Source organism: Poecilia reticulata, linkage group LG3 (genome assembly GCF_000633615.1).
Source record: "Poecilia reticulata strain Guanapo linkage group LG3, Guppy_female_1.0+MT, whole genome shotgun sequence".
Taxonomy (NCBI): domain Eukaryota; kingdom Metazoa; phylum Chordata; class Actinopteri; order Cyprinodontiformes; family Poeciliidae; genus Poecilia; species Poecilia reticulata.
The window spans coordinates 4,130,710-4,141,998 of NC_024333.1; the positions used below are offsets into that span (position 1 = coordinate 4,130,710).

At 41.7% G+C, this 11,289-nt stretch overlaps 1 protein-coding gene and 1 long non-coding RNA gene across 12 annotated transcripts in view; one reads left to right on the plus strand and one right to left on the minus strand.

Annotated features, from left to right (window-relative positions):
• The window catches only part of adamts18 (ADAM metallopeptidase with thrombospondin type 1 motif, 18), a 108,717-nt gene extending 103,377 nt beyond the window's left edge, over positions 1-5,340 (minus strand). For all 4 annotated transcript variants that reach the window (XR_001776491.1, XR_001776490.1, XR_001776488.1 and 1 more), the window contains exon 1: positions 1,874-5,340. The gene's annotated coding sequence lies outside the window, so the exon portion shown is untranslated. The remainder of the gene's footprint in view (positions 1-1,873) is intronic.
• A 5,714-nt stretch (positions 5,341-11,054) lies between these two features.
• The window catches only part of LOC103462220 (uncharacterized), a 19,172-nt gene continuing 18,937 nt past the window's right edge, over positions 11,055-11,289 (plus strand). For 7 of the 8 annotated variants that reach the window (XR_001776423.1, XR_001776418.1, XR_001776416.1 and 4 more), the window contains exon 1: positions 11,055-11,217. This is a non-coding gene — a long non-coding RNA (uncharacterized LOC103462220). The remainder of the gene's footprint in view (positions 11,218-11,289) is intronic. The other variant, XR_001776419.1, reaches the window with a different exon arrangement.

Here is an 11,289-nt window from a genome sequence, read left to right on the forward strand (position 1 = left end):
GAACTGCATTGTTGCTGAAACGTGCTACACAAATAAACTTGATTGTCTGAAATGGAGCCAGCAAGAGGAAAATCTGACATCTGGGAATACTTTGAGATGATTGCTCACAATAAAATTCTTCTTAGATAACAATTAACCCTCCACCTCTCAATTTCTCACCTTCTGCAAAGTTCCACTATTATTTGTAGTCTGATTAGCAAAGATCTAGCAGTCTTGCACAGCAGAAACAGATTTAATCCTGTTGCAGAACTAAAATTCAACATGTATCCAAATATAAGGGATCAGAGCCAATTAGAAATCCAAAAAAAATTCGAGATTCAGCCTCTCGGTCCCCCATCTCCCTTTTCTTTTCCGTCAGCTTCCCACTGTGAGGAGCGTCTCTCTGACAGGGTCAGGGGAACGTGGTGCTTTCCCCAGTCTCCTTGCAGGTTACCTATCATCCCTAGTCTGAAGTCATTTTTGCCTCAAAGATAAATGCACCACATGTGGTCTCACATGAATGTCCCTTGCTTCCCTTTATGCTCACTGTTCTCATTTCCTGCTCCTACTCATTCAAGGCTTTCCATCAGGGTGAATCATCTGTTTGTTATATGACTTTTCAGCCACTTTCTCTCACAGTTTCTGGTTTTTGTCTGTCTGCACTCTTCGTTCTCACATACTCCACTCTTCCTCTGTCAGTGCACGGAAAGCATTAAGGTCTCCTTTTGGCTCAATCCTCATTATTGAGTTTTGTAAGGAAGAGCAACACTTATATGGGAATAGTGCAGACTGGAAGATGGTGATAGTTTATTTTCATTAGTCTAAACCAGCAACTGATTCAAAATAAAGTCACGTATCTTGCACACCTCAGTGAACCTCCTATGGCCTCCTCCACGTCTCCTGGTGTACTGGCCTGTCTCCTGGTAGCGCCTCCAGCCTCTGGACACTACGCTGACACACAGCAAACCTTCTTGCCACAGCTCGCATTGATGTGCCATCCTGGATGAGCTGCACTACCTGAGCCACTTGTGTGGGTTGTAGAGTACATCTCATCCTACCACGAGTGTGAAAGCACCACCAACATTCAAAACTGACCAAAACATCAGCCAGACAGCATAGGTACTGAGAAGTGGTCTGTGGTCCCCCACCTGTAGAACCACTCCTTTATTGAGTGTCTTGCTAATTGCCAATAATTTCCATCTGTTGTCTATTCCATTTGCACGACAGCAGGGGAAATTGATTGTCAATCAGTGTTGCTTCTTAAGTGGACAGTTTGATTTCACAGAAGTTTGATTTACTTGGAGTTATATTGTGTTGTTTAAGTGTTCCCTTTATTTATATATATATATATATATATATATATATATATATATATATATATATATATATATATATATATATATATATATGTGTGTGTGTGTGGGTGTGTGTGTATACACGTATAGATAATAGCAGAATAAGTTCATCATATTAAAAGAGCAAATTACAGTCAATACTTATCTATTTACCTATATATCTATGTATGTAGGTAAATAGATGGAGCACCCGGAGAGAATTTTTGTTTAAAGGTTGACCGACCTATGTAGGTAGGTAGGTAGCCAGGCATTTTAGAAAAATGCTTTTTTAGTTCATTTTCATTCGTCTCTCATGTTTGTGGAAACACCGGAGCACCCGGAGAGAACTTATGTTAGTAAAGAAAATTACAGCAATATCTAGCTACCCATCTATCTACCTACATTCCTCAAGTTGTTTTAGGGACACTGGAGCACCCTGACCTATTGTTGAAGTAAGATTAGTTAGACATACTAAGAAGAGAAAAGCAAAGAGTGGTTTGAAGAGCCTCTGCGTCCAATAGTTTCCAGATACTGCATAGAAATTACAAAAATGCACTGACCAAACCTCAAATGGGGGGGGAGACAGGTAGTAAAAGGTCCGTCCGTCCACTTTCTTCTGCTTATCGGGTTGCGAGGTGGCAGCCAAATAGGGAAGCCCAAACTTCCCTCTCCCCAGCCACTTGAGCCAGCTCCTCCAGGGGAATCCCATTGCATTCCTTGGCCAGCTGAGAAACGCAGTTATTCATTTGGGACTGTGAATGGATGGGAATTGTCTCGTCTTCAGAGCTGCATTAATGTCACTCTCATTCGACAATGCAAACTGCTGTTGGCAATTCTCAGGGAGGTGCTCAGAGTTGGAGTTCAGTGAGAGAAATCTGACAGGATTGGTATTGCTAACCTTCTGACGACTCAGTAAAGTTCTGCAAACATTGCTGGTTTTTGCGTCATGTTTGTCAGCAGAATATACTGATCTTCTCAAATAGGACTTGGAGCAACTTCTCCCTGATCTTGCTTCTGCTAGAGTCTCCTGAACTTCATGATAAACAGCCCGTTTGTGTTTCTGAAGCTGGGTTCTTTTGATCTTTTGACTTTCACACACTCTTTCCAATTCAATTAAGGAAAGCATGTCTTTCCTTTCAATTTCACGAAGTTCCTTATTCTGTTGCTGTTTAAATCGTATCTGGGAATCCCATGAATCAATCAAAGACTTGATAGCTGCAGCTTGTTTCTCTTTCTCCAGTTTTTCATGCTTTTGCTTTGCAAATTCCCGATGTTTCATTTCTCTCAACAACTTATCCTCCATAAAAGCCCTTTTGGTAGCTTCTTCCTTCTTTATAAGTGATAGTTGGTCGTGCACTATTTTTTTACATATTTCACGACTTCTGTCCTTATCAGGAATGTCGCTGTCACTCTCATGGTCTAGAAAGCCAGATTCATACTGATCATCTCTTCCTTGTTCAGTAACACTGTGATACATTTCACACTGCATTACGTCTGGGTTGTCCATATTTTCTTTAGTCTTGTTCTGTAACCTGTCTGATCTGGGAAGCAACCCTTGCCTTTCAGCCCTTTTCCTTTGTTGGTTATATTGATGTTTGAATGATATATCAGTTTGATGCAGACTATCTGACTCCATTATGGCAGCCATTCGTTGCCTTTCAATTTCAGCGATTTCCTTCTTCTTCTGTTGTTTATATTGAATTTGGGCATCCCATGTGTCAGTCAGAGACCTTCTCAAATTGGCTTTCTTTTCCCTCTCCTGTTCCTCTCGTAATTTTTGGCCTAATTCCAGCTTAGCCCTGACTTTACATCGCGTTTCCTCCAAAAGAGTGTAATTGGCAGCTTCTTTCCTCTTTAGATCCTCCAGATTGTCATATACTATCTTCTTACATTCCTCTAGAGAACTGAACTTTTCAGGAAGCTTTATCTTAGTCTTGTGTTGTATACAATCTAATTTAGATTCACTAACACTCTGATACGTCTCCCACTGCATTGGGACTTGGTCTTCGGCTTTTTGCTCAGTCTCATTCTGTTTGAAAAATTTCTGGACTTTCTCCTTATTTTGTCTCCTCTTCTCAATTTCCTCAATTTGACACAACCTATCTGCTTCCATTATGGCAGCCATTTGTTGCCTTTCCATCTGGTCCATTTCCATCTTCTTCTGCTGTTTGTATTTTATTTGGGCATCCCATGAGTCAGTCAGAGACTGTTTCATTGCACCTTTCTTCTCCCTCTCCTGTTCATCACGCAACTTTTGGCCAAAGTCCTGCTTTGCCCTTTCTTCACTTTCCTTGGCCTTCAAAAGAGAATAGCTGGAAGCTTCTTTCCTCCTTATTTCCTCCAGTTGGCCATACATAATCTTTTTAGATTCCTCTTGAGATGGGACCTTTTCAGGAAGCCTCATCTCACTCTCGTGTTGCACAAACACTGATTTAGATTGAAAGCCTTCATTTGGGTCACCAACCCTCTGATACATTTCACACTGTGCTATCATTTGGTCCCTCATGTTTTGCTCAGTCTCGTCTGTGTGGAATTTCCGTTGCTTCTCCTTCTTCTCAATTTCCTCCATTCGATGCAACCGTTCTGATTCCATCAAGGAATAAGACGCTTGCTTTCTAACCTTGTCCATTTCCATCTTCTGCCGTTTATATTCAACTTGGGCATCCCATGCATCAGTCAAAGCCTTTTGCATTTTAACTTTCTTTTCTCTCTCCTGTTTGTCAAGTAACCTTTGGGCAAACTCCTGCTTGACCATTTCTTTATAAAGCTTTTCCTCCTCTAACGCGTCTTTGACAGATTCTTTTCTCCTTATGTCCTCCAGATTATCATAGGCCATCTTCCTACATCTCTCTTGAAATTCAACTTCCTCAGGAACATTTTTGTCCCTCTCGTCATGTACATATTCTGACTGAATGCCTTCACTAACTCTCTTATATTTTTGCCATTGCATTACGACTTGGTCCTCTGCATCTTTAGTAACATCTATGACAAGTTTCTGTTCTGTTTTACATGACAAAGGCCTTTTAAACTGTTCATCATGTTTGTCTTTTCCAGAATCATCATTTAATATAGCTGTGGGCAAGTAGAGAGGTTTTGGTCTCTTTTTCCGAATTGGACAAAACATTTTAAATTCCTCCATTCCCCTCTTCTTGCGTGCATTAGATTTTTGCGTTACAGCTTTCTTTTTCTTCTGTTTATTTGGTACAAAAGTAACTATTGGACAAAACTTATGCTCTTCCATTTCTTCATGCTGCTTTTCACTCAATAGTGCATTAGATTTTTGCATTACAACTTTCTTTTTCTTCTCCTGTTTTTTTGGTACAAAAGTAACTWTTGGACAAAACTCATGCTCTTCCATTTCTTCATGCTGCTTTTCACTCAATAGTGCATTAGATTTTTGCATTACAGCTTTATTTTTCTTCTCCTGTTGTTTTGGTACAAACGTAACTTTTGGACAAAAATCCTGCTTTTCCATTTCTTCATGTTGCTCTTCATTCAATAGATCTTTGTCATTCAATAGATCTTTGTCATTCAATAGATCTTTGTCATTCAATAGATCTTTGTCATTCAATAGATCTTTGTCATTCAATAGATCTTTGTTTTCAGGTTTTTTCTTCCTCATAGCCTCTAGTTTGTCTTGCAAAATATTTCTACATCTCTCATACCATCTGCGCGTGCCAGGATTGCTGGCACTCTGAGGTGTTTCAGTACCTGTTTTACTTGTACCTTGTACCTTTTCGGGATGTGTCTTGTCCTTGACAGTGTCAGAGTCTGAATTATTGGGACAAGGGTTGAAATTTTGGGGACTGCTGACCACATTGTTTAAAAAATTAGTTTGTTCTTCATTTTCCAAACAGCTGTTCAGATCTTCATTTTGTTGTGTCTTCATTGTCATTACAATAGAGGAAGGCCTCCTGGGTAATCGACGGGGATCCATCTTCCGTTTCTATCTCACGGTGGAAAAAATACAGTTCACTGTAAGTCAGTCAACCTCTGAACACAAGTAGCAAGGTATTAAAAAGCTGAGATTTTCGAGAGCTGATCATAGAATGTATGACACAAATCCTTTGATCTTAGTGCCATCATCAGTTAGGTCATTGTGGAACATTAGTTGCTATTGCTTGTTGTACATATTTGTGTAAATAAAAAAAAGTTGCTATTGCTATGGTTACCAGGAAAAGTGCTGAAATGATTCACACTTTCTAGTAAAAGAATGTTTCAAACCATCAAAAACTCATTCATATTAAGACAAATGTAACTTTTTTAAACAATTTAGACTAGATTCTAAATTGTTTAGAATCTATCAATGTGGCTGTAATTGATATAGGCGTTACAATGTGCAAAACACCATCAGCAGGTTTCCCATTAAATCTGCTCATCGGTGTTTTTCTCATTAAAAACAGTTTTTGATTAACTCAGCTCAAACTGTGGCCATTCCATTCTTCTGGAATGCGCTGTAGATAACGGCGGCAACTCTAGTCGCTCCTCAGCACTCTTCACTTTATTTGTCTTATTTACTTTATTTACCTTCGTTTAAACTATATCTGGAAACAGCAGGTCTACACACAAGAGTCAGCTCTTGATTCTACAGAGTCAAGAGCTGACTACAGAGTCAGAAGGAGAAGACACAGTGAACTGCTCCTCTAAGCCGCTCACCATGTGTTCTGAAAACCTTCAGTTTGTTTGTCTCTTTTATTAGCAGGGGAGAGAAAGGAGAAAAAAGGACTTCTTCTACAGCCTATCTTCACAGTAGGATGTGAATTCAGACAGACAGAGGGGAGACACAGAAGCTAAATTAACACATAGACAGGTTTTACAGCTCAGGACTATCCCAGGAAGATCTAAGCCACCATCTGTAAAAACATGCTCGATCAAGGAAGATTTAATTGTGTCTCCACAGTTTCAACAAATTTGAACACTAAACCTCTACATAGAACCTAGTAACATAAAATTACAAATGTAAGAATGATAACAACCATAATAATTCTAACAGCCCTGATCTGGAGCTATTGGCTGTCAGCCTGTGTCCTACCATCCCCTGGAGTTCAGTCATGTGATCTCCATCTGTGTTTATGTTACACGTCTCAGCTCATAGTGGACAATTGTAACAAATGTTTAGTTTTTTTCTTTTTTTTTCTTCTTCTGATGTGTTTCTGCTTCCCCTTTGATCTTGGTGGAGAACCTGTAACGATGAACAGCGTCAGTGAACTCTGTCTGAAGAGCAAGGGGTGGGGCTCCTCACTTCCGGTCTCCTGCTGAGACGATGCCCGAACCTTGGTTACATTTTTTTATTTATTTAACAGGGTATTTTGGTCAATTTAAGTGTAAAAAACATATATATAATAAATTGCAATACTATTAATTTATGTGGTGGCTTATATTATTAAACAGATTTTCTGGACTATCAACAAGTGATAATTAAATTCTCCCACTTTATGGTGTATCACATTTACATCCCTCCGACGGTGGAGCCAGCTGCTGTCTGTCAAAAGAGTGTCACAGCATAACTTCCGTTGCAACATCCTGAAACCCTCGTAATAATATCTGGAGCTTTTAATCATGTCACCCTGGACTCCACTCTGTTCCATCAGGAAAAACAGGATACCGTATTTTCCGGACTATAGAGCGCACCTCATGATAAGCCACACCCAGAAAATGGAGTTAACGTGTCAACTTAGGTTCGGGAGCAGGACCACGCCTCAAACCACATTTCTAATTTCCTAAGCAGCCCATATATACCCCGCTCGAGAACCGTTCCATGTCTGTCACATTGTTTCATCAATTAATCTATTTTCATGGCAGACTTGCTAAGATTTGGATCTACTTACAATGGAAGATGCTCTAACTCTCCAGTTCAACCACTCGGACTCGGACGACCTCTTCGACCCTTCTCCATCTTCTCTTCCTCGATCCGGTTTTAATGCCCTAACTCAAGCTTTTTCCCAGCTGGGAGTTCCCCTCTCAGGAGAAGTTTAAGTCTCTCCAGAACGCCTCAAGCTCTCCTTCTTCTGCACTTTTTGAGCTTTACCCCATCGTCATCGCTTCAATCCTCTGGGGTCACAAATGGTCTAAAAAGTCCATCCTCATTCATTCAGAAAACACGGCAGTCGTAGAAATCATTCATAAAGGCCGTTCTCGTTCTTCAGAAATCATGCAATTCATGTGCAGACTTACTTTAGTTTCCGCCCAACATCAGTTTCTCATTCAAGCTGCTCACATCCCCGGATCAAAAAACCGCATTTCTGAAGCTCTTTCTCGCTTTTCTTTCCAGAAATTCAGAAGCACGTTCCACACCGGTTCCTCCATATTCCTTGACCACATTCAACTGAATCCTCCAGTACATGATCTTCACCGAGCGTCCCAAGACTTAATCCTCAGCAGCTTAGCTCCTCGCATGCTTTCTGTCTATTCGACCGGCTGGAACCAATTTAAATCTTTTCATGCCGCTTATAAACTTCCTTTTCCGTCCCTAGATGTTTCCACCATCTGCCTCTTCATTACATACTCTCGTATAGTCCTTAAGATCCGTACTTCCACTATCCAGACCTATCTAGCCGGCATTAACTTCTTCTTCAAGCTTTCTGCAGGAGTCAACTGCCCCTCCATCTCTCACTGTCACGTGAACATGCTCATTAAAGGATGCAAGAAGCAAGAACTGAACAGCGTTATTCCGCGTCTCCATCTCACATCCGATCTCCTACGCAGATGCATCTCCACTCTGCGTTCTGGTTATTCTACAAATCTCATAGACCGGATCCTGGGATCCATGTTCCTCTTAGCCTTTTTTGTCTTCCTCCGCTGTTCCAAATTCGCTCCAACTTCCTCCATCCATAATCCTCTCATTCACCCTCACCTTTCCGATATTTCCATCCACAGCCACGACATCATGATATTTACTCTGCGGAGAAGCAAGACTGACCAACTCGCCATCTCTTGTCCATTTACCTTTATCTTAATTTCCCTATGGGATTAATAAAGTTTTTTACCTTACCTTACCTTACCTTACCTTACCTTACCTTACCTTACCTTACCTTACCTTACCTTACTTTAAGGGTCCCCAAACTACGGCCGTGGGCCGGATCTGGCCCGCCTCCACATTTGGTCCGGCCCCTTGAACAATACCAGAGAGCATTCAGATTTTTTTTCATTTACCGTATTTTCCGGACAAAAAGCCATTTATATGTGGATTTTTCTTCAACCACCAGGGGGTCTTTAGCAGGAAGTGAATCATTGGAAGTCTCGGTTACTTTCGCGCCAACATTGAGCCCACAAGCAGCAAAATGAGTAAGAAACAGATTAGATGTCTTTGGAAAGTTTCTTTGCAAAGGGGAAAAGGCCCAGAGAAGAGACAGGAGAATGGATTTATCCCGGAGTGGTAGGTGACTCCCACATTACAAGCCCGCTCTGCATGACATGCAGCGACCGGCTGCTAAAGAGGCAATGAAGCTTCAAGCTGCTTTGCCACGTAGAGACCAAACACGCTGTGCTCAAGCAACACTTCGGGTGTCATTGTCTCTCGTCACTCCCAGATGGGACCGTCTCGAAGGGATATAACAACGTTACCATAGCGACCAGAGTCAGAGCGTTTGGGCAGTGGTCGAGAGGAGATTAGTAGAGCTTGTGAGTCTTAAGTCTGGTTTAGACAGCAAGATTTAAGAATTGTCGGCCGATTCTCCAAACCTCTGTGACCACAGAGCTGATAAAAGTACAACAGGTTGGATCGGTTCGTGTGTCCAAGGCAGGAGCAACACGAACCGATTCCAGTCACGAACATCCTGATTACAGAGGATAATCCAGTAAAACCCCCAACATAGCGGGAATTTAGAATAACCAAACACGGATGAAGATGGAGAAGCAATAGTGATAGTTTGTGGAGTTATTTTAAGAGATAAAAGACGCAATAAAAAGAAAAGAAAAATAAAATAGAAAAGGCGGTGGATGAAAGACGACGGGAGCAGCCGCTCTATTTGCTGCACTATGATTTGGAGGTGACTGTGTTTTTTCAGTTAACATTTTTAACTTAATAAACAAAATAAAGACCTTTAGATTTAATAATGAACATTTCCACATATCGTCTCCGATATCCACCGGACTCTCAGTTGCGCGATATGTCAGCTGTTTGGGATTCCCCTCTGTTTTTATGTCACTGCGCTTTCTGACGTAAGAACCTGTCACATTCAACAGGTCGTATTCTCGTTCCAAGTCAGGGAAAACCCCAAAGGCTGCGATAAAAGGGCCAAGACAACCCAAATACGGCATATTCAGGATTTAGTGGAAACACCAACATGCAGAAGCCTTATCTGACTGCTCCCTCCCCCGAGCCGCAAAAAAATTCCCAAGTCTTGACCGGTCCGCAGTAATAAAAAAGTTGGGGACCACTGATGTGCTAGTAGCAGACACGAAGGATCAGCACTTTTACTGTTACAGTTACTGTTCGGAAACTACCGTAATCAGTTCTGTTAAATCTAAACTTGGCAACTTTTTCTTTTTCAACCCTAATAAATGTGATATTCAATTGACCTGTTATGACTCAAATTTTTGTTCCGTTTTTGTTGGATCGTTTACACGATAACGTTCTAATTACATCTGTGTTTACACAGTAACGGTACACATCGAAAACGTGTAATGCTCTCGCTGCGCCTAGTTGGTGCTAGGTTCTTTGAAACTTTGAAAGTGCGCATGTGTTTAAAAAAAGTTGTACTTGAAGGCATGTGGATTTGCGTGAGAAAACACGCATTGTGTGCGTCTGATTAGGGCGCATGCAGTTGGAAAAAGTGGGATAACTTTGCTGAAACACCTTGTTTGAGCTTTCACGGTATCCGTAGCGGGCCCCGGCCGGACTGGAAGCTGTTTATTGTTTTTACCTTGGAATGGCCAACAGTCTGTTATTCCTATATCAATKTGATAAAATAGGAGTTCCCGCACGTCCCATATCCGTGTCCTCTGTTACCTTTTTCAGCAGTTAAAACAGTTTAATCCGTTGCTAACAAGTCGTAACTTGTTTTTCCGAGCCGCCTTCAAACGCAACATGAAAGCTGAGACGCTTGCGCTGGGTTTACACCTGAGGCAGCGAAGGAGACCTGCTGCTGCTGCTGCTGCGCAGGTGTGTGTTAGAATCATGGCAGCAAACCAGCAAAACGTAAATAACTTGGCACAGTTTTTTCCCCGAACTAACCGACTGAGTTGAGTAAAGCTGTTGGATGCAGGTGATGGTAGCTAAAAGATGACTAGCTAATATCAATACAGGACGTTAAGCTTGTTAACAAGTAGCCTGTAGGCTACTGATGTTGTTGTTTATGTTCAGCAACGTAGATTCATTTTGTCCCCCAAAATAAGTCGATGCCCCCCTGTTAAACTCGTCTGGAGTCAGGGCTGGTCCGTAGTTCTCTAGATAAGAGCGCTGAACAAGCAGCCGTGTATTTTGCCATCTGGGCGGTGCGGAGCAGTGAAGAGACGCTGAGGGAACCGTATCTGATGGGGAAACAGTAACACCAGCATTGTGAGTAGTTTCTTCTTCTGTGGATTGTAGGAAGCAGCTATGTTTTGCGTCATACWATGCATGAGCTGGGGATTCTCTGGAAGAAAAGATCCGTTTTCTAGGTTTACACKACAACGGAAAACGGTACGTTTCAGAAACATCGCACTCTGGAACTCGTTTTCAATCTGTGCTGTTTGGTGGTTTCGTGTAAATGCGCACTACAAACGCAACAAAACTCTTCCCCCCCCCGAATCTGTTGGCGTGTAAACGGGGCCTAAGCTTCCTGAAAAGGTCCCATCTCAAGAGGAATGTAAGAAGACTGTAGATGACAATCTGGAGGAAATAAAGAGAAAAGAAGCTGCCAACTCCACTCTTTTTGAGGCAAACCGACGTGAAGAAAGGCCAAGGCAGGAATTTGGCCAAAAGGTGAGTGACAAACATGAGAGGGAGAAGAAAGCTGCAGTGAAACAGTTTCCCACTGACTCATGGGCTGCCCAT